We start from the raw sequence: 25018 nt of genomic DNA, 5'->3' as shown, positions 1-25018 counted from the left end.
CATGCAAGCATGCATGCATACATGCTCTCATTCTCTCTCTCTCTCAAAGTAAATAAATTTTAAAAAAATTTTAAAAATTGGGGCACCTGGGTGCCTCAGTGGGTTAAACATTCGATTCTTGGTTTCAGCTCAGGTCAGGATCTCATGGTTTTGTGGGTTGGAGCCTTGCATTGGGCTCTGTGCTGACAGTGCAGAGACTACTTGGGGGATTCTCTTTCTTTCCATCTCTGTGCCCCTCCCCTACTCATTGTCTCTCTCTCTCTCTTTCTCAAAATAAATAAACTTAAAAAAAATAAAAAAAAAATAATAAAGGTGCTGCTTACATCTAGTGGCCAAGCTCAACATTGATGGGCCAGGGAAATATACCCCACCCACACCAGTGAGAAGTACTCCAAAGTCACATGAGCAATCCAAGGATGCAAATTCTCTGATGGATGTATGATTGAATATCCAGGACCAACAGACCAGTCTATCATGAACAGATTCCAAGGGGATGACATAGCTGACTCTTGAAGGATGAATAGGAGTTTACTAATAAAAGTCACATTGAATCCAACTTAACATTCTACTCTGCTACTTTTCCTACAACTTTAAGTTATGTGTTTGGAAAATGTGTAATTGCTTTATTCTTTCCAAATAGCCACACTCTACAACTATCTGAAATTTGTTCATCATCAATGTCATTGTCAAATTCACTTATCTAACCTCTAACATTGGTCAGCCTCTACATAAGCTCCCCTCCTATTGTTCAAAGCTCTTTTATTCACTGTCTGCAAAGACCGCTAGTACCTTTCAGACTGCCGTATCGATCTAATGCCTCCATCTGTTGCTCTCCAGCATTCTCTCCCATTATTCTCAGATCTTCAGAACAACTAGTGTCCCTGATACTTGCTCTGATTTTTTTTCTTGGATACTTGTCATGATTTTTTTTTTTACAGGATACTTCTACCACTTTTTCATTATTAATCTCCTCTATAAATCTGTTCTCTTTTTGTTTTTATATAATAAATAATTGTATTTATTTTATTTATGCATAACCAAAATATCTCTCCACCCTTGAATATATAAAACATCTTAAGTTGACTCTCCAAGAATCCCCTGAATTGATTTACAGATGAAACTCTTGATTCAGTGTGTCAGTTTTTTTTAATATACTGAACTGTAGATAATCCTGAATCTGAGAGATGATAATAAAATGAGATTGCTTCCCTTTTTTTGTATGTTTGTTGGGTTTTCTATAATTATTTATAGTCATAGCTCTGTCACTGGATTATTTGAAAACAAATCAGTGCTATTGTTTGTTCCATATCCAGTCCTACTTTTCTCTGAAGAAAATGATCTTTATTGGAAAAGAGTGCTTAGTTGAAACAAACAACTCTCTTGAAAGTAAGGAGTTAACAGGATTTGTAACAAAAAGTAGTGTTAAAAAGAGATGAGAGTCTGTGGACTTGAGATCAGCAACCAGAAAATCATTGAGATTCATGAATGTAAAAGAAATACTTGCATTGCCAAGGAAAAATTAAAAATTGTTGTCGAGTTCAGACAAACTATTAATACATATGTAATGTGGAGGCACAGAATTCCTGGTAAGAACTAGCCTTAGGCAAGATTTCATTTTCAAACAGAGAATACTTTATATTATGATTGTACAAATGAATGTTGTCTAAATATTTTTGTTAATTGCAGAATATTTCACGATAATAAGGATCATCAAGTGTTGAAAATGTAGTGATTCATTTGACATTGAAAAAAAAGGAAGTACATGCATTTTAGGCATAAAAATTAAGGCTGTTCTGGGTTTGAACTACATTCACACCTTGGAAATCAGCAGAAATCAAGGTCCTTCACCTTATAGAGGGTAGGGAAAGAATTTCCCTAAATATTTTGCAGCACAACTGGAAGGAAACCAGGACTCTAATTCTCTTTCTTCTTCACCGGTGTATACTCGGTGCCTTACACAAAGCTTTGCATGTAAAATGTTGATTAAATATATCGTAAGCAAATAGATATTTAATGAGTAGCCATGAAATAGAAGTATGTTGAGCACTGGAGTGGATAAGAAGGAGAAAGAGTACACAAAGTGTTATCCATTCAGTTAGTATTTGATAATGCAGTTTTAAATGCTGGGATATGCTATCAAGAATGAGACAGGAAAATTCCCTTACCTCAGGGATTTTATATTCTCATTGGGTGAGACAGAAAAACAACCACAACAACAACAAGAGCAAAAAGCAAAAAGAAACAAATAATTGAATATTAGATCATCTGCATCTAGAGTTCTAAAGCAAATAAGGAAGCTAAAGATAAATAGGGGGATTCCTATTCTATGTGGGCTGACCAAGGGACAACTTTCTGGAAAGGTACCACTTGAGGTGAGACCTCTGTAGTGAAGAGACAGCTATTTGAGGAGCCACTGGGGAAAGTGGTTCAGACATAAGAAAGAGCAAGTTCAAGCTCACTGTGACAGGAAAAAGCTCTGTGGTTTGAGGAACAAGAAGGAGGCTTGGTGTGACTCAGGATATGGAATGTAGTAATGAAAGAGGGAGTCAGGGACTAGAATATTAAAGCCTTGTTCCCAAGGCAAGGACTTTGCATTTTATTTAAAATACAATGGAAATCTACCAGAGAAATTTTAGGAGAAGGAGGAGGTTATATGATTTAATTTGTAATTTCAGAAGTCACTCTGACCGCCTTGTTGAGAAAGACTCACAGAGGGGGATAGCTTAGACCTAACAGTCATTAGGAGTTGATTGCCCATAACCAAAGCCAGAGATGATGGTGGTTTGGGCTTGGTGACAGTGGAAATAGATTTTAGCCATATTTTATAGATAGAACTGACAAGATCTCACAAATAGATTGGATGTGGATGAGGAGGAAACTGAGTAATCAAGAATCATTCTGATGTTTTGGAGCTGTAGCTCCAAATGGTGGATGAGGGGTCATTTTATGAGATGGGAGAGACTCCCAACTAAGAGACAAACTGGTTTTGTTGTAGACAAGCAAAAAATAAATGGTTAGCAAAAGGTTACAGTCTAGCTGGCAAAGAGCACACATACACACACACACACACACACACACACACACACACACACACACACGGTGCTGCAGACAAGTTAAAAAGTAGCTAAATAAATTATAAGACACTGAAGGAGCACAGAGGAGGGAGCTATTAATTATCACTGAGTGAATCATTTCACATGTTTGACTGTATGTTTCAGTATATCTAACTTGCAATGATGTAGATACGAAAGACACTTGATTATTTCACATTGCATGACATCTGGATGTACATCTTTAGTCCAGCCACTCAATAATATCAGAAAAGTCAATTAGTAATTTTTTGGCTTTTCTTTTATGGTTTCAAAATGGCTTCAATAGCTCTAAATCATGTTCTTACATGACAGAACCTCAGCTAAGAAGAAAGAGGATCGGGGTGGGGGCAGGAAAGAAGCCCAGTTCTCACTGGCTTTTTCCTTTAATCAGGAAAATTTTTCCTACAAGCCCTCTAGCTGATACCTATTATATCTAATTGGTCTGAGCTGGGCCACGTACTCATCTCTAGATCAAACACTGATAAAGGAAAATTAAATTTCCAATATTAATTGAGATCAGTGAAACTTGAGCTTTTGAGTCTGGGGTCTTTGCTGCCTAAAAGTATAAAGATTCTGCAAGCAAAAAAAAGGACTATTTGCCACACTGTGATCAGAGATCCAAGGGTTGTTTTTCAACTGGGCCTTCAATGATAAAAGGCAAAATTGTATTTGCAGGTTTACTCTGTTTTAGGCTAAGCAGAATGCCTGGCACATAGTAAGCATTCTATAAATATACATTATTAAGTGGATAATTAATATCTGTGGAATAAATCATATCTTATAAATGAATAATACCTCTTATACAAGAGGTCAGAGAAGTAAACTAACTTGCCCAAGCTAATTCCGTAATAGTTGTTAGGGCGACATTCACTCAGATCGCTCTTGTCCCAAGGCTGAACTATGCTCATTGAGGTACGTTGATATTCACTAAAGTCTAATGATACAATTGACCTCACAACTCTAAAAGGAAGCTAAATATAGGGTCTGAGCAAAGGGGAAATTCTTAAAGAGAGTCAAGAAATTCTAGGAAACTAGCCATTATTTTTTTTTTACTTCCTTTAACTCCTCTAACTTAATTCCTTTGTTTGCCATTGGCAGAGCACTTCAGTAGCCCACCTCTAAAACTACCAAAACTGCAAAAAAAAAAAAAAAAAGTGTATCTTTCTTGATCCTCCACAATCTCTTAACCTGCACTCCAATGTCATCATGATCTCTAGTTCATGATCTCTAGTTTGTCCCATCACATTTTTATATTTTCTCCAATAAAACTAGGACCTGTGGTCATTCTGTTAATTATTGTGTCACAGGCAAACCTACTTCCCTCACGGACCCTGTGGATCAATTATAACCTCGTGTCAATCCAACTTCCTGTCTCATTTCTTCCTCTGACAGAGCCACTGAAAATGTCTAAGAAAATCCCAAATATATATTGCCCTGGTCCACTAGAAGTGAATGTTTCCTATCTCATTGCACCATTTTATTCAGCAACTTATTTGCTTGTATCCCATAACTAGTGCTTATTACTTCCTAGAGTAGCTCGTTTATATCTTTTTTTTTCTCTTAAGTCCCCTTCCTTAGGACTTTTTCAAAAATATTCTATTTCTTCTTCTTGGACTATGGTAAAATTGTCCTTTGCCAGCTCTTGGTAAATTTGCCATTTAGACATTTAGCATGCGACTTGGTTGGTCAATGAAATATGAGTAGAAGTAACATGTCACACTACCTATGGAAGTTTTAAGAGCCATCCACCATGCATCCTTTCCCTTATTTTAGTGATCACTAAAGTATGTGTCTCTCCCTATCCTAAAGTATGTGTCAGGATCCAGCCTTCATAAATTCAGACCCTGAAGAACTTGGATAATTTCTGTTCTCCCAGTATACTATGCTTCTCATGAAGAAGCAACAAATCTTTGTTGTGTTGTCATTAAGAGTTTGGATTTGTTTGTTACCACAGCATAATTCAGCCCATCCTGACTGATATAGCCACTTTGGAGAACTTCACATAATCCTCTCCTTGAAATTTCTCCTTTGAGTTCTACCATTCCATTATCTCCCCATCCTCAGGCTATAATTTTTATTCCTAATTCTTAGTCTTCATGATAATCTCCCCCTTTTTCTGCTCAACCTCCGTATTCTTTTGCTTTTGTTCAACCAGCCAGGGTCAGCATCTTTAACTTCTATCTAAAACTTGATAACTCTAATGTCTGTAACTCTAATAAAGTCTCCCCTCCACCAATATTCAGCTCCACATGTCCAAATACTATGTAGACATTTTCACCTGGACATTTTCCTCAGCTTCAGTTTTTCTCTAACTGTTCTCACTAAAGCAGTTCTTTCTGCCGAATTCCATCTCTTTGTAAATGTTGCTTCGCTCATGTACTGAACCAGAAATCTGGAAATAATCATAGTTTTAGTCTTCCAAGTCACTCCAAATAGCCTGTGATTATATAAATTCTACACCTGAAATAGTTCTTGTCTTCTTCTTCTTTGCCTGTTCTCCTATGGGAATGCATCATCTGAAGTAAGCCATGGCAATTTCAATAGCCTTCTGAAGCTGTCAGAATTATATTTATAAAATATTAGTTAGATCAGATAACTCTCATATTTAAAAAATGACTCTGAAACTTTATTACCAGTGGCACAGACACTATATTCCTAGCATAGCATAAGAAGTCCATCAAAGACCATTCAAGTCCAGAATCACCTTCCTCTATTCCTCTTGCACATTCCAATCTAAATTTGTACAACTAGAGATTTATTTCTTCATTCATTTGTTTATGACATTTCCTCATCTGAATTGCCCTTTCCTTCTTCTTCCTGAATGATCACCACTGAAGTCTTTCTTTAGCAGCTCTTCCTCTGACAAAATGAATTATTTCCCTTCTGTGCTTCAATGATAAACTGTACATAACATTTACTGAGCAGTTGCTGCCTGCACTAGTTTCCTAGGGCTGATGAAACAAATTACCACAAATTTGATGGCTTAATGCAACAGAAATTTATTCTGTCATACTTCTAGAGTCTAGGAGTTTGCAATAAGGTATCAACAGAGCCATACTTGCCCTGAGGCTCTAGACAAGACTCTTTCCTTGCTTCTTGGTAGCTTCTGGTGGTTGCCAGCAATCATTGGTATTCCTAGGTTTACGGATGCATCACTTCAATCACATGGCTTTCCTCCCTGTGTGCCTCTTCTGTGTCTCTGCACCCATATCTCCTTCTCTTTTCTTTTGTGAAGATAGCACCCATTGCATTTAGGTCCCATGATAATCCAGTATGACCTGGTTTTAATTGGATTACATCTGCAAAGACCATATTTCTAAATATGGTTTCATCCACAGGTATCAGAGGTTCAGACTTGAATACATATTTGACTGGGGGGAGAGAACACAATTAAATGCACTACCCCACGTTTTAGCATTGTGCTGAGTGCTTGTAATACGTGAAGTCAAAACATATGAAAATGCAACTTTTGTATATCAAAGAGAGCTGATTTCTGACAATTTCATAGGGTTCAACCCAATATTAACACATTGAGTTTTCACATCTCTATCAGGTAATTCTAGTTTTAGTCCCATTTTAAGGGGAGGATACCAAGGAAGTTAATTACCTTGTTCAAGGTATATAATTTTTAAGTGACAGAGCCAACAGTCAAACCTATAGAGCCTAACTCCAGCATCCATTCTCTTACCCATTATAATATGTCACTTCTCTCTGGTCATATTAAATCTTATTGCACACAACTCTATTATATCACTTATCACATAACTTATATTTATGTTCCCCTTTTATTCTGTGAGCTGCCTTAGGAAGTTCTATTCCCTATGTATTCCCAACATTAAATATAGTACATGTCACTAGATAGAAAACAAATGTTCTTTAAAAAAAAAATAAATGAATAAATGGTCTGAAAATGTACCCTCCTAAAGAGGAAAGAGAGGGTACTTGGGAATATTAACCTTTCTTGCCTCTCCCTAGCCATTGCATGTTACTAGGGACCATACAGTAGAGACTGAGAAGCTACTGGGAATTTAGTCTTGGTCTCATGTGACAAAGTAACATCTTCTCATCCTCATCTTAAAACCACCCTTGTCTCATTCTTAGCTCCAGTTCTTCTATTATGAGTACTCCTCTCACCCTGCTTTATATTTAAATTACACTTAAGTCCAGGTTAAGCCAAAATAAATCGATTGTTTTCACCCAGATGTGCAGAATTACTGAGCTTTAGCATCTATAACTGTTTTTCTTTCATTTTTTTTAAATGTCAGTATGTACTTTTTGATTTCAAAGTAAATGTAAGTGGTTTTTCTAATTAAAGAGAAATCAACTAGAAGAAGTGTATTAATGTGTGATTATTTAAAAAAAGGAGTTCTACTCTGGGATATAATAAGCTGGGGCAGTGTCACTCTCAACTCTAATGAGTAAGAGCCAGATTAACTTCAAATTCACAGCTCTCTTCAATCCCATCAAAGAGCTGAAGTGGTGAGCAAACAAGGAGGCCAGAGTCTAAGGAGAGACAAGTCTTACATATATGTCTGGGGTCCATACAATCAGATATTTCACACAGGCTGAATGTGGGCTAGCTGGAGAGTGTAAAACCCTGGATACTTCAGAAATTGGTGGAGGCCATGCCTTCTTGCAGGCTCTTTGTCCATCAACCCATAAGGAGCTCACAGAAAATATCAAAAGGGACCTACGGAAGTTTTCATTGTGGTGTAAAAGTGGGGGATGAGAACAGCAGTCTTGCAGGAAAGGCAAGAAACCCCATAACAGTCTTCCTTCCTGCCTCACTTAGGAAATAAAATGACTGCTCTTCAGTTAGAGGAGCAGCAAACAACCTCATCCTAGGGCACTGGAAAAAACTCATTACAACCAGGAAAAGGGTACAGAAAAAGGAACCTGACTCTGGAGGAGGGACAAGAATAAATACTGGGCTCAGAACTATGTGGAGATGGGGTACAGGCACACCTGGAAGACCGCAACCTGAAACTTGGAACATGGTGCCTGAGTAAGGTGACTTTAGTCAGAAAAAGAGAATGTTTCCTCCCTCCCTATCACTACCATACAACACCATGCTAACCAATTTTGAATACCAAGTGATTACTGCTGGGAGAGGAAAAAGAGCAACAGAAGCATGCAAAAAAATCCTCTCTAAGGCACGCTGCAAAAAAGACCTAAAGCCGAAGGCAGTATAGATATTGTGTGGCAAGTCAACTCCCACTATCTATACAGAATATCACTACAGAAACTTGAAGTCTGAGGTGCAGTGAGGGTAATTCTAGCAATGACAATTTTCATACCCAGATTAACCCAAACCCATATACTAAAGACCTTGAACAAGGAAATGTGTCCTCATTTTCAGGAATAAAATCTATCAGCCTTATTCTCTAATGTCCTTGACAGAATGACCAACTTTCTTTAAAAATAAATACACACGGCATGCAAAAACAGAAGGAAAAAACATACTTCCAGGAATCAAAGCATAGATCAGAATCAGATTTAGATATGGCACATTCATTAGAAATAGCTCACAGGGAATTTTAAATTACTATAAATAAAAGGTTAAAGGCTCTAATGTAAAAGGTGGACAACAAGGTGAATAATTTCAGCAGAGAGATGGAAACTATAAAAATAAATGAAATGGAAATGTTGAAAAATGAAAACAAAGCTAAAAAAGGTAATGAAAATGAAGAATACCTTCAGTGGACTCATCTGTAAAGTCTGCACAATTAAAGGAAGGAGAAAAGTGAACTTCAATAGAAATGACCCAAACTGAAACAAAGAAAAAAGACTTAGAGGAAGAAGAAAAAACAAACAAGCAAACAAACAGAACATCTAAAAGCAATCATATCAAATGTCCTAACATATGTGTAATTGGAATCCCAGAAAGAGGAGAGAAAAATAAAAAGGCGCAGAAGAAATACATGAAGAATTAATAGAGAATTTCCCGAAACTAATGACAGCAAATCACACATCCAAAAAGAAGAAAAAAAAGTCTCTAGGCATATCATATGTAAATTGTTGGGAACAAAAAGCAAAGAGCAGTCTTGAAGGCAGTGAAAGCAGACAAAGGAAAAAGAAATGTGTAAGAAACGAATAAGGATTAGGGCAGACACCAGGTCAGAAAACAATTGAATGATAAATTTAAAGTGGTGAAAGAAAAATGAACTACCAAACTGGAATTCTATATTCAGAAAAAATTATTCCAAGATGAAGAGTAAATAAATCTTTTCTTAGGTAAACAAAACCTGAAGGAATTCATAGCAAGCAGACCTATTCTCCAAATACTGTAAAAGGAAATTCTTCAGGCTAAAGGAAAATTTTATCAGAGAAACTTGGACCTAAACAGTGAAATGGAGAATGCTAGAAGAGAAACAAAAGAAGGTAAAATAAAACTCATTTTATATATTTTTAATTAAGATAACTGTCTAAAGCAAAAATAACACCAAAGCATTTTTATTTATGTATATGTAAATTATGTATGTGTAAATTTTGATTGTATGAAAATAGTAGCACAAAGGATGGGAGAGAAGAACTGGAAATAGATTGTCATAGATCATACATTGTATTTAAAGCCATATAATATTATTTGAAGGTAGACTATAATTACTTAGAGATGTTTAATTATAAACCCTAGGATAACCATTGAAATATTTTTAAAAGAGATTTAATTAGTAAATTAATAGAGATAATAAAGTGAAATAATGGAAAAACACTCAATTGACCAAAAAGTAGGGGGAAAGTAATTAACAGTTAAAACAAATACCAAGCATATCTATAATCATACAAATCTAAGTAGCCTTAAAAACATCCATAAAAGGCAAAAATTGTCAGGACTGGATGAAAAAGCAATACCCAACAAAATTGTGTCGACATGAGATCTACTTTAGTACATTTTTATATTTTAATTCATTTTTAATGGACTAAATTAAAAGGATGCAGAAAAGAATACCATACAAACAAACAAAAGAAAGTTGGAGTAGCTGTGTTAATATGAGACAAATATAGTCATTAAAAGAAGGAATATTATGACAAGGAGAGGATGTTACTTAATGAAAATGAGCCAATTCTCCAGTAATGCATAACATGCTCAATGTATAGGTGATGAATACCAGAACATCAAAATATAAGAGGCAAAAACTCAGGGAATTGAAAGCAAAAATAGAGAACTCCACAAGAGTTGGAAATTTCAACTGTCTTTTCTTAGTAATCAGCATAACAAGTAAATAGTCAATCAATAAGGATATGGAACACCTAACTAGAAATCAAGAACAGAAAAATAGTTGGTAGATCCTCAAATATTTGGAAATTAAACAGCACACTTTTAAATAACTCATGAATCAAAGATGAAGTCTTAAAGGAAATTGAAAAAATATATTGTACTAAAGGAAAGTGAAAGCACAACATATCAAAATTTGTAGGTGTAGCTGAAGCAGTACTTAAGGAAATTTACATCAATTCTTTAGAGAGGAACAACGATTTCAAATCATTAATGTAAGCTTCTACCTTAAGATTCTTGAAAGGGAACAGCCAACTAAACCCAAAACATGCAGAAGGAAGTAATAGGCATAAGAGTAGAAATCAGTGAAATTAAAACAGAACAAAAATGCAGGGGAAAAAAATCTGTGAAACCAAAAGCTGATTATTTGAAAAGATCAATAAAATTTAAAAGCTCTAGCCAGACCAAGAAAAAAGGGAAAAGACACAAATTAACCATATCAGGACCAAAAGAGGGAATATCACAGAGATATTAAGGGGATATTAAAGAATACTGCAAATAACTCTAATAGAATGGCAAAAAGAAAGAAAAGAAAAATTAATATTAAGTGCCGACCAGGACATAGAACAGCAGCATTTTCACACGTTATCGGTGGAAATACAAAATTGCGTATGCAATTTGGAAAACAATTTGACAGTTTCTTAAGATGTTAAATATCCATTTGGCACACAATTCATCAATTCCACTTCTAGGTATCTACTCAAGGGAAATGAAAATTTATGTTCACACACACAAAAATTGTGAATGTGTATAGCTGCTTTATTTCTAGTCTTTAGACATTGGAAACAATCAAAATGTCCTTTAACTAGTGGAAGGACTTAAAAATGGTGCCTGGGTGGCTGAGTCAGTTGAGCATCAGACTCTTGATTTCAGCTCAGCTCATAATTTCACGGTTCCATAAGATTGAGCCCACATTGAGCTCTGCACTGACAGTGTGGAGCCTGCTTGGGATTCTCTCTCTCCCTCTCTCTGCCCCTTTCCTGCTTATGTGCACTCTCTCTCAAATAAATAAGCATCTTTTTTAATGGCAATACATTTGTAAAATGGAGCATTACTCAGCAATAAAGAGGAACTGTTGATTTATGCTGGAATGTGGGTGAATTTTAAGTGCATTTGGGTAGGTGGGAAAAGGCTACATAATATGTGATTCCACTTATATGACACTTGGAAACAAGAAAAACTATGGAAATGGAAAATAGTTTGTTGCCAAGGGTTTGGGGGTACAGAGAGGATTTGACTATAATGAGTCAGCATGAGGGAAACGTGAGGTCATGGAACTTTTGTTCTGTGTGGAACTGTAATATTGGCTATATGACTCTATGCATTTGTCAAAACCCATACATATGTTAGTTTGCTGTGGGGGAGGGGGTGGGTAGCAAAATACCACAGGGTAGGTGCCTTAAACAAGAGAAATTTGTGTCTCACAATCTCAAGGCTAGAGGTCCAAGGTCAAGGTGTTAGCAGATTTGTTTTCTTCTGAGGCCTCTTTGGCTTGCAGATTGATGCATTTTCCTGTGTCTTCACATGGTCTTTTCCCTGCACACACCCCTGGTGCCTTTCTGCGTGTCCTCATTTCCTCTTCTTATAATGATACTAGTCAAATCAGATTAAGCCCCACCCTAATGACATCATTTTAACTTAATTACCTCTTTAAAGGCCTCATCTCCAAATGCAGTCATATTCTGAAGTACTGTGTTAGGTCTTCAATACATGGATGGGCATGAGGAACACGACTTAGCCCAAACACTGTGTAATTCTATACTACAAAGAAAGAATTTTACTTTACGCAAATACAAAAACTAGCCATATATGTCAATTCCTTGGTATAGGCAGAATGATTAACATAGATCTGACAAATGAACGTGATGGTTTAAAAAAAATCATAGCTATAGTGAGAGGATGAGGAAGAATGGAACTGTGGATTAATTAGAAATTAGAAATTTGATTTGTTCCTCACAGAAGAATGGGCTAGCAATTCTGTATTTATATGTATCCTAGGGTTTAAGAAGTAGTAAGTATATTGTTGATAATAAAAACCAGATCACTGACTTTTGGAGAAAGAAGTTACATAAGAAAAGGGCGAAGACTAGAATGATCCCTTTGTTTCTGAACTAGAATTGAGGTCCCAATACGGAGTCATGGATTTATTTCAATAGTCTGGATTTAGCTCTATTCACTGAGAGAGACTAGAAGTAATAGTGATAGCCACTAGTAGTGTCTTATTCAGTATCCAGTCTTGGTTTGGAGATGACATTCTCAAATAAAAGGAGTTAGAGTTCCTTGGAGAACAGGTTGATTCCAGATTTGAGCTAGGGAAAACAGGATAAATCTAGAGTATCTTGTGGTGTCATTAAGTATGGAAGTGCAAAAAGAAAGAAGAAGGAAGGGAGAGAGGGAGGGAAGGGGAGAGGAGAGAAAGGAAGGAGAACAAAGGAAGAAGGTATAAAGGGCACAGAGGCCAACCTGAAAGTGCTTCCAACAGACAAAGAACAACTATAGCAAAAATATAAATATTGCTATTAGTTTATAACAAAGTATAGAACGAAGAGTCCAAACTGAGACAAACAAGAAGAGATTATACTCTCTTTCAGAAGAATTTGAAGTAAAGACATGGAAAGGATGAGGGAAATAGAAAATCACTATTAAAAATGCCACAGTAGACCTAGAGGGTATTATGCTAAGTGAAGTAAGTCAGACCGAGAAAGATAACTACCATATGATCTCATTTATATGCAGAATCTAAAAGACAAAACAAATGAATATACAAACAAAAGGCAGAAACAGAGCCATAAATACAGAGGATAAACTGGTGGTTGGCAGAGAGAAGGGTAAGGGGGGATGGGCAAAATGGGTGAAACAGAGTGGGAGACACATCCATGTATGGAATGAGTAAGTTACAGGGATAAAAGGTACAGCATAGGGGATGTAGTCAATGGTTATTACATTCATGCTGATGGTGACAGATGGTAGTTACACTTGTGGCGAGCATACACTTGTTCAATCACTGTGTTGTCCATCTGAAACTAATGTGACATTTTGTGTCAATTATACTTCAATTTTAAAAAGCTACAATACCGATTTCCATAAGCAAGGTCCAATGACAAATGCTAAAATTAGTGAGCTAAAATTTAAGCAAAAACAAAGTATTTACAGTCTCAAATTCTCAATCGCAAGGCACTATTTACAAAGGGTAAAATAGTAACTTTATAATAGAGACTGTGGTTGAAATCACCTTAACCAAGTGACCAACCTCACCAGTTATAAACCCCCTGATGTAAGTGCCCTGAAAGTAAGTGCAATATAATCAAGACCAACCCAGACCTATCTAAATTGAAGGACATTATGCAAAATAACTGACCAATACTCAGCAAATATATCAAGGTTTTTAAAGCCAGGACTGAAACTCTGGCAAAGAATGGAGGCATATAAGTAACATGACAACTAAATGTAATGTGGACTCTTAAATTAGATTATAGAACAGAAAAGAACATTAGTGGAAAAACTGGTCAAATCCAAACAAATTCTGTACTTCAGTTACTATATTTGTACCAAAGTTAATTTCTTAGTTTTTATTAGTATTCTGTGATTATATAAGTTACTAACAAAAGGAACAGCTGGGTGAAGGGTATATGGGAATTTTCCATACTACTTTGGCAACTTTCTGTAAGTCTAAAAAGAAAGTCTAAAATTATCTTATTATCCCCCCAAAAACAATATTTTTAAAGTTAACATTCACTTTGGACAAAAAACTGATATAGATATGAGCAGATAATTCATAAATCTTGGAATAGATTCTTCTGAGCTGCTAACTCCCTAAGGAATGGGTACAGGGTAATAGCTAATTTAAGGTATGATCATTTAAAGTGTATAAGAAAGAATTCTAAACAACAAGGTAGAATGAACGCTTGAACAAGTGATCAAGAGCTTGTGAAATCAACGTTCTTGAAGAACTTGAAGGACAAGGTAGAAAATCAGTTGTGTTGGGAGAACGGAAGCTTTATTCTTTAGGGGAAATAAGAATATTCTTGCATGTTCTGTTTCTTCCACATAGAAGCTTTAAGAAATGAGTTCACAGCTCTATTACCTGTGTATTTGCACGTGGATTAATGGACGGCCGCGTAGTTCTACTAAAATGTATCGTAAGCAAATCCTGAGACTTGGAAACATTCTAAGGAAGCACATCAGGAAATTTGGGTTAGGAATTAAATGAAATGCACAGAGTTTTACATCTTTTTTTCCTTATTCATTATATTTTAAGCTCAAGTGGTTTCCCATCTGGGTTAAGGAATTGCATTGCTGAAATGTTAATATTCTTTCCTGTGGTATTATTTCATTTTAATTCATTTTGAAGAGATGTATGGTCTAACAGACTAGAAAGCCCACTGATTTGACAGAGATAATGTGTAAAACAATCTTCATATTGGTTAGAAGTTACCAATGGCTTAATCTTGATCAGTGGTTTTCTAGTGAGATGATAAAGTTTTAAAATCTTTAATTTTTCCCAGCGTGATTTCATTTAGGATTATGTAGTCTGATTCATTTAAGAAAAGTACACCAGGGAACAATATAATTTTGGAGCAGAACTTTGATAAAGAGTCAGGGAGCATTCCATTTCTGATTCAAGGGACAATTCCATAGACTATCTTTCTTCTCTTTCCATTTCTATCTCTTTGTCTCTTTTTCTATGTTGATTTTCATCTTGGAAGCTTTGCAGCTGAAACACAGGTGGGTGAGTACGGAGTTTTTAGTTTCCTTTTTATGGATTTTTCTACATTGCTTTAAATCTCCACTGATTTGAACAGCCTGACTGATCCTTTTAGTATTGACATCAGGAGAGGAGACAAAGGACTAGGAAAGCACTGAGATGCAAATTATTAAAAATAGGTTTTATTGTATACGGATCTATGTTGATTGATTAATAACAGTAAATACTTTATACTTTCAAACCACTGCATTCTTATTATTTTAATTTATAATATAATAAATCTACGGTTGACTGAATTTTTTATTTTTCATCCAGATAATTTGGCAAGATGTCATTACATGCTTGAGACAGGGGAAGAAATACCTCAGATTGACAGGTATAGAAAATTAGTAAAGAGAAAGGGAGAAATGGTTACTGGTTACTTTTGAAATTTACAATAAGTATATAGTTTGAATTATAACAAACACATATTGACTACTTTCTATGCAGGTAGCACAAAGGAGTCTATGCTGATAAGGTAGACAAAGTTTTACACCTGTTGGAAACTCACAAGATGTAAGCAGTACTTTCCTTTATGGCCTCTAGATAACATATTATTTTTAAAACCCTGATATTCTATGGCATTTTCCATGATTCTTCTCGTTTCTAGGGGATTATGTTTTCATGGCTCCCTCAGTCTCTATATCCTACAACCAGTCCAGACATAAAACTCAGTCCCCTCAGTAGTCTCTGCCATAGGTTCATTCCTCTGAAATGTTTCATAAGTTGAGTAGAATTTATAACAGATTTGGAGTCATAACAAGTGGTCATATTTTATATTATGTAGGTCACTCTCGTCTTCTCTTTACCTCTTTTTTCCTGTACTATGCAGACAAATGTATCTCTTCTGACTCCTAGCTTCAGGATTGCACAACCAAACATACTATGGTGCTTAGCTTACTAAGAGCCTTCTACTTAAAAGCATTATCCTTAGAAGGAAGTTGGAATAACAAAAGGCATATTAATAATAAGTAAAAAATAACAACAAAAATAATGATGATGAGGGGCATCTGGGTGGCTCAGTTGGTTAAGCATCTGACTCTTGATCTCACCTCGGGTCATGATCTCACAGTTTGTGAGATTGGGCTCTGCATTAGGCTCTGTGTTGACATCATGGAGCTGTGTGGGATTCTCTCTCTCCCTCTGCCCCACCCCCACCCCGCTTGCGCACGCGCGCACACACACACACACACACACACACACTCTCTCTCCCTCTGTCTCAAAATAAATAACATTTTTTAAAAGACTCAGTAATTCACTAAAGAGTACACAAAATAAAAATATGTAAAATGTGACAAAACATAAAACATGGGGAGTGAGGAAAAATGTAGAGTTTTAGAATGAATTCAAATAACCAGTAAACAATTAATTATGTGGCAATAAACATATACCTATCAATAAATAGTTAAATGTAAGTAGACTAAATTCTCTAATCAAAAGACATATAATGGATAAATGGATTAAAAAAAAAGTCCTATCTATTTATGGCCTACAAGAGACTCACTTCAGATTTAGAAACATACACAGACTGAAAATGAAGGGATAGAAAAAGATGTTCCATGCAAAGAGAAACCAAAAATATCTGGAGTAGCAATACTTTTATCAGGCAAAACCAAATTAAAAAAAAAGACTGTAATAAAAAATAAAGAGGGGCATTACAGAATGATAAAGGGGTCAATCATACAAGAGGATATAACATTGTACATAAGTACTTATACACCCAATATAAGAGCATCTAAATATATAGAGCAGATATTAACAGACCTAAAGGGTCTCCCTAAGTGGGAGAAAATATTTGCAAATTGTATATCCTCTAAAGGGTTAATATCCACTGTATAAACAGAACTCATAAGCTAAGTAGCAAACAAACAAAAATCCCAGGCCAATTTAAAAATGGGCAGAAGACCGGAAAAGATATTTTTTTCAAAGAAGATATACAGATGGCCAAAAGGTACATGAAAAGATGCTCAACATCACTAATTATCAGGAAAATGCAAAATTAAAGTCACAATAGATACAATCTCACACCTGTTAGAATGGCCATTATCAAAATAACAAGAAATAACGACTGTTGGCGAAGATGTGGCGAAAAGGAGACCTTTGTGCACTGTGGCTGGGAATGTAAATTCATACAACCACTGTGGTGGTTCCTAGAGGGCTCAAAAAATTAAAGATAAAACTACCAACAAGTCCATTTCTAGGTATCTATGCAAAGAAAACAAAAACACTAATTCTAAAAGATATATGCACCTCCATGTTCATTGTAGCATCATTTACAATAGCCAAGATATGGAAACAAGGTAAATGTCTATTGACGGATGAATGGATAAAGAAGATGTGGTAAATATATATATATATAAATGGAAAATTACTCAGCCATAAACAAAGAATTAAATCTTGCCATTTACAAGCACATAGATGGATCTTGACCGAATTCGGCTAAGTGAAGTAAGTCAGACAAATACCATATGATTTCACTTCGATGTGGTATCTAAAAAACAAAACTCCTAGCTATAGAGAACAGAATGGTGGTTGGAGGTTGGGCAGTAGGAAAAAAGGTGAAGGGAGTCAAGAGGTACAAACATCCAATTATAAAATAAATAAGTCACAGGAATGTAATATATGGCATGGCAACTCTAGTCAATAACATTGTAGTGCACACTTAAAAGTTCCCATGAAGGTAAATTGTAAAAGTTCTCATCACAAGAAAAAAATTTTTTGTAACTTTGTATGGTGATAAATGGTACTAGACTTGCTGTGTTTATTGTTTTGCAGTGTATACAAATATTAAATCATTATGTTGTATACCTGAAACTGTAAAGTGACATCAATTATACCTCAGTAAAAAATTTCATTTTCCTGTTGAATTTCAATCACTTGTAAAAATACTATATGGAAAATAATATAGGTAGTGTAACCTCTGAATTAATATCAGTTTAAAGAGAAAATATATAAACTATTCTGTATTCACAGAAAGATTACTCACATCCTGAAATAAATTTATCTCTCTCAATAGTTTAATAAAAACATGACCCAGTCATTTGAGTGGAATACAAAGTAATTTTGTTCATATTTGGATTTCTAATATGTTCACATCCATTCTTTTACCCTCCATTTCTATCAAGTATAAGACTTTTGATTTTAAATAGCAGCCGCACACACACACACACACAAAAGAAATGAGAACAATACAGCTTTTACATCTTTTAGGTGACATGTTCCATAAACCTTAAATTTGATGAAAATTTGTGTAAGTTTATAGTATGGTTATTTGAGTCATTCTAATGAAATAAGACTTGAACTTCAGAAAAGTAAAATCATAGCATATTAGAAGTGTCACTTAGAAAATTTATGTTAAATATATAAATTTAACCAGCTGCCCCAGACATCATGATTTAACATAATGACTGTAGGTTAGACATGAACCACACCTACATAATTTTCCTAGTGATTTGTCTGTATTGGTTCCAATTTGATTTATTTAAGGAATTATTAGGCTTATTTTAAAAGTATTTAGATGTCTAATGTACATGAACAACTCTAGGGAAGGGGTAAGCAAAATATCAGTTTGTACATTCAAAACACAATTTAGTGATAGCTCAAATTATTATGTGACCATAAAACTATGATAAGAAAGAGGGGAAAGACAAAATGAAAAGGCCAATTGCTTTTCTATTACATGTCACAGTAGGGAATGTTACAAGTATAATTGAGACCTTGTTAAATAATAAAGGAAAGACCGTAATAAAAGCTGAGTAGCTAGAGAGGAAATCAGTTTTTCAGATATTTCAAATACTTGAAATTTTAAAGGAAATTTTAACGGAGATGGGAAGTCGCCTTTATATGTCATCCTCAGTATGGATATCATTTGTGGGGCATCAAAATATGCCACAGTATACTCAGCCAAAGTCTATGACCAAAAAGAAATTACTTTAAGAAAGATTACCATTAGGAAGTATCGGTTTTACCTTTAGAACTTGTAATATTTAGATTCACTTTCCTGAAGTATAAAACAATGTTGTTTTAACAAATTATGAAGAAAATAATGTTTCATTTTTTTCCTACTTTTTAGCCAAATTGTTTTTTTAGTGAGGTAATTACTTTTGTTATATCCATGGAGACCATTCTAAACTAGCCTTCATTAAGTATTAAGAAAGCGATGTTTTGGGTTTTTTTTCTATGAAAGCTATGGGCTCAGTCTGATTATAGGTACCCAAATCCTGCTGTTGATTTATACATCTAGGCTCTTACGTGGGTAATACAGATCCAAGCAAGAGGATTGTTAGCCCTTTTCAACATAGTTCTACTTGTTGAGGGAAAACTGATTTTTCTCTATAATTTTAAATATAAAATTTGAGGATCCTCCAACAAAGTTCCATATCTATGACAAAAAAGGGAAGTGTCTTCATGAAAAGATAAGGAACCTGAGGCTGTTGCAGAGGATGAAAAGTTAAGTATGATACTGCTCACACAGGTCACATACACTTTAACAAAAAAACATTTTTCTATCCAATAATCCACCATCTTTTCACTCATGTGTTAGCACTACAGCTAGGTGTTGAGTGTATAGACTTTGTAGAGTCTTTGAGATTTGAACTTGTATTCTGGCTTTAGCATATGCCAGATGCGTGACCTTGGGTAAGACACTTAAAGCTCTAAGACTCAGTTTTAACATCTATAAAGTGGGCTATGAATGCTTTTTCATCAAATTCATTGTAAATATTAAATGAACTAATGTTTACAAATTCATTCTTCATGCTTGACATATTTTTACATGCTCATTCTTTTTTTAAATAGTGGGGCTTTTTTTCAGCATGTTAGAAGAGTTTCGTTTTTACATGTCTGCTCCAACTCCCAGAAAACAGTAGAAAAATCTAAAGAAAATTCTTAGGAACGTAAGTGCTATTGATCTTCTCCATTCAGCCCTAAGCCTTAGCAAGCCTTTTTCATTAGGACACTTGATTTACTCCACATTTAATGTTAAAGAAAGTTTTTGAAGATATTTGATGGTTCCCATTTGAGTTCTGGCACCATTTTCCAGTAGAATTCTCATTTACATAATAATATTGAGGTTGTCTCCATATGAAGCCACTGTCACCGAAATGGTAAAAGGGGGTCAAAAGGTACAAACCTCCAGTTATCGACTAAATAAGCCATGGAAATATAAGGTACACCATGGTTACTGTAGCTAATAATATGGTACTGTATGTTTGAAAATGGCTAAGTGAATATATCTTAAAAGTACCCATCACATACCAAAGAATTATGTGTGGTGAGGAATGGTAACTAGGCTTCACTGTGATGACCATCTTACAATATATATATATAAATACTAAATCACTATGTTGTACACCTGAACCTAATACAATGTTCTATTTCAATTATAGATCAATAAAAATGTTTTAGTTTAAAATTTTTTTTTGAGGATAATCAGAATATATGCAGCAAGAAAAACATGTTTTTGGAGAGAAAGATTGCCCATTTGCCCTTCCTTTGACTTGTTCTCTATCATAGGATTTGACCTCTAAAAACTGTATTTCCCAGCTCCCTTTGCCAATTGGCTTTAGGATAGATTTTGTCAAATCATTTCAGAAGAGCTGAAGGAGGAGAGAAAGAGGATATTGTCACCCTTTCTTCTCTTTGACGGCACCTCTAGCTGTGGCTACTTCTCCTCCAAGATCCCAGCATGGACCAGGCAGTCTGACTCCTGGCTTTAGTTATACACATCCTCTCACCCTGCCATGGACTTTTCTTCTTCTTTTATTAATGTCAAGGTTGCTTCATTGATTCATGTTTGCAAACTCTTCTGACACTGTTATGACAAGATCCATATAGTGGCTTCCTTTTAATGAATGCCATGATGGAATTATGGTTTCCTGAGTAAATCCTGAAATTTTGGAGAATGGACTTGCTCTATTGAGCCAGTGATTTCCATACTGGGGCCATGAATAATTATGAAAGAACGAGATTTTAGTGCCATCTACCCTAAATACCTACTTTGTCACACCTGATTCCTTCATACCATTTACCACTAGCAAATGACCACATTTGTAACATTTTCTAAATGTGGGACAAAAGGGGCACCAAGTAGAGGACCTCCCACTCTTTCTAGGAATTTAACTGGGCTGTCTTGCCATCACTAAACTTTGTCCCTTCAAAATACTTCTGGGTTTTTGATCTGTGGATGATTGTGACAATATTTTTGATTTGGAAATTCTCTGAGTTTTAGTGTTTTGTTTTAAATTAAATAATGCTTTCACTTTAGCCATTTTTTAACCTGAGAAATACAGTATCAGCTATTGCATACCGTGCAAATAGTTTCAGTGATTTTAAACACAAGTTTAATTATTACATTCTTTTTCAAAAAAAATTTAAAGTTTATTTTTGAGATAGAGAGAGAGAAAGAGCACGCATGCGCACAAGTGGAGGAAGGGCAGAGGGAGGGAGAGAGAATCCCAAGCAGGCTCCTTGCTGTCATTGGGGGAAGCCCAACTTTGGGCTCAATCCCACAAACATTAGATCACGACCTGAGCTAAAATCAAGTCGGGTGCTTAACAAACTGAGCCACCCAGGTGCCCCTAATTATGCCCATTCCAAGGGGCTTAACTCAGGCCTTAAAGATTAGCTTTATCAAATAGTTTAATGGACAATTATCTTCCATCAGTACCCCTCACCCCTTTGCTGCCAAGGAAATTTTCTTATTGTGTGAGTCAAAACTTGGCTTAATTCACAAAGGACTTAATTTTACCAAAAATAATTTTGTAACTTGAGATTCTCAATTCTTAAATTTATTGAAACTCATATTGAGAGTGCTAAAAAATATGCCCAGTTATCAGTCACTGGCTAGTTTCTCTGAAGACAAGCTTTCTCAGCTTCACACTCATAAACCTTGTTATTTTCATGTGCTATCTCCAACTCTATGATATAGGCTTGCAGTATATTACTTGCAAAACACCTATTAAAACTCCTGTTTTCAGATTTCTGAACATCTTGTTAAAACTTGCACATTTTAAATTCTTTATGACATGCTTACATGCAAACATAATCTTTCTTATCAGAAGTCATAAGACATATGAAGAATCAAATCCTACTATTTAAGATAAAAGAAAGATTTATTTTGTATTGCTCAATTGCTAGTGGCTACCGTGAGACTCTTTTAAACATTACTCAGTTGAAAGAATTCCTTAGCATACACATTTTAGACCTTGGGATTTCCTTCCCATTATCCCCCTGTCTTACCCTTTTTTGCCTACAACTCCTTTATGTCTCGTTCCTGCCTTACTTCTCACTTTATTCTGTTAGCTGAGGCTGTTATGTGCACCTCCCACCTCCACAACAGACATCCAATAATACCCTTTCTTTTGGCTTCCAGTCTGAACAATGGACACTATTCCTGGCTATTTTATGTCTCATTTCTCTGCATATCCCCCCTCCCCCGCCTTTTTTTTCAGATGAGATGCGGCATCATATCTTTTTTTGTATGAAAAAAATAGATGACTATTATTTGAAATGTCAGTGAATCCTATTTGGTCTAACTAGAGACTTTAAAGATCAATTCTGTAGCACACAGTAAGCACTTAATAGATGTTAGCCATTACTATTATTATTGCCACATGTTCTTTGCCTTTCTCTAAAATTCCTAAGTGAAGGGGGAAGAAAACCCAAAGGCTTCAAGGGAAAACAGAACATAGGTTTGGACTTAGTGCTCAAGTGTACAGAGAGGCCTTCCAGGATTCTCAAATATAAGATATGGTGGTAGAATTAGGAAGAAATAAAAGATATAAGACAATATTCATGGTTCACTGCTAGTGAAAACACTTTGGGTGGGAACTTTTGAAATTTGAAACTCTGTAAGCTTCCCTTTGTTTTATTTATTTTTATTTTTATTTTTTGTTAAGTTCCTTCCAGTTACTAACAGTAAAAATCAAAAACAGTAGTATATTACTTTTCAGAAACTATATGGAAGGGGAATATTCCTGCTTCATTCATTCAGCAAGCAAATGGAATTCAGCTCGTAATTTGTACCAGGAAGTATGGCTAGTGGTAAGGATACAAGGGAGGCAACTGCCCTACTATTGTTCCCACAGATTACAGAGATTAAGTGGAAATGAATCCCCTGGAATCAGGCTGCCACGGTTCATGTTCTGCCTCTCCCACTTGCTACCAATACAACCTTGGGAAAATTACTGGACTTGCCATGCTTCATCTGTGTAATGGGGATAATAAAGAGCACTTACCACTCGTAGGTTATTGGGAAAATCAAATGAATGAATATGTACGAAATACTTAGAACACTTGTTGCCAAGTGCCAGGTGCTCAGTGAATATTAGCTTTTTAACATTAGAATTGTGCTTCTCAAAGATGGTACACGGATGCTACCTAAGTAATATGCAGACTATTAGTCTTGCAATTATTTTTTGTTTCACTATGGTTATAAATTTTGTGAACTATATATTAGAAGCTTTTCATGAACAGATGCAGTTTCGTGTTTAAATGCATTTATTTATTTATTTATTTATTTATTTATTTATTTATTTTTAAATTTCAGTTTTGTAGTTTTATTTTCATATTTTGAAGCCTACACTTTTTAAAACATTTTTTTAACATATGAAATTTATTGTCACATTGGTTTCCATACAACACCCAGTGCTCATCCCAAAAGATGCCCTCTTCAATGCCCATTACCTACCCTTCCCTCCCTCCCACCCCCTCATCAACCCTCAGTTTGTTCTCAGTTTTTAAGAGTCTCTTATGCTTTGGCTCTCTCCCACTCTAACCTCTTTTTTTTTTTTTCTTCCCCTCCCCCATGGGTTTCTGTTAAGTTTCCCAGGATCCACATAAGAGTGAAAACATATGGTATCTGTCTTTCTCTGTATGGCTTATTTCACTTAGCATAACACTCTCCAGTTCCATCCACATTGCTACAAAGGGCCATATTTCATTCTTTCTCATTGCCACATAGTACTCCATTGTGTATATGAACCACAATTTCTTTACCCATTCATCAGTTGATGGACATTTAGGCTCTTTCCATAATTTGGCTATTGTTGAGAGTGCTGCTATAAACATTGGGGTACAAGTGCCCCTATGCATCAGTACTCCTGTATCCCTTGGGTAAATTCCTAGCAGTGCTACTGCTGGGTCATAGGGTAGGTCTATTTTTAATTTTATGAGGAACCTCCACACTGTTTTCCAGAGTGGCTGTACCAGTTTGCATTCCCACCAACAGTAAATGCATTCATTTAAGTAAAAAAAAAAAAAAAAAAAGTTGATTAAAAAAAAGTTCTTCAAAGTCTAGATAAGTAACAAGGACTCCTAGTGCTCTCCCGTATATCTAGGTCACCTCGCCTTTCTGCCACCTGGGAGGACTTTACTTGCCTGCCTCTTGGCATAAGGCAGGGTCATGCAACTAGTTCTGGTGTGTGGGTTGTGAACAAAAGTGACATGTGGCATGCCCCAGGTGATGCATTTAACTGCCATGGTGAGACCCTCCAGGATTCTCTGTTAGGGTCCAGAGAGGAGTTTATAGGAGCCAAAACAGAGTAGTTTTGTTAAGCCACTGAAATGTCCCATTTTTGTTACTGGAGCATGAAGTGGTTTATGCATACTTACCCATACATGGTGGTGGAAGAATATGATAAAAATTGTGAAAATTTTGAATGCCATTTGGGGAACACTGTAATAGAAATAGATGCACCCCATTAAAGAATGACAGATTGTTTGGCCTTGTGAGGGGGCAGTTGTCAAATGTTTTGTGGAGAAAATGGTACTTGAATCACTCTTACAGGATGAATAGGGGTTTGGTAGAAATGGGAGTAAAGAGCAATCTGAAATTAGGAAAGGACACGCATGGGCACCCAAAGTGATGGAAGTGATGATGAATTCAAAGGACAGTAAGAAGGAGAG

The sequence above is a fragment of the Herpailurus yagouaroundi genome, unplaced genomic scaffold, assembly GCF_014898765.1.
Source record: "Herpailurus yagouaroundi ecotype Mexico unplaced genomic scaffold, PumYag 186, whole genome shotgun sequence".
Classification (NCBI taxonomy): domain Eukaryota; kingdom Metazoa; phylum Chordata; class Mammalia; order Carnivora; family Felidae; genus Herpailurus; species Herpailurus yagouaroundi.
This window is presented reverse-complemented; position numbering follows the sequence as displayed.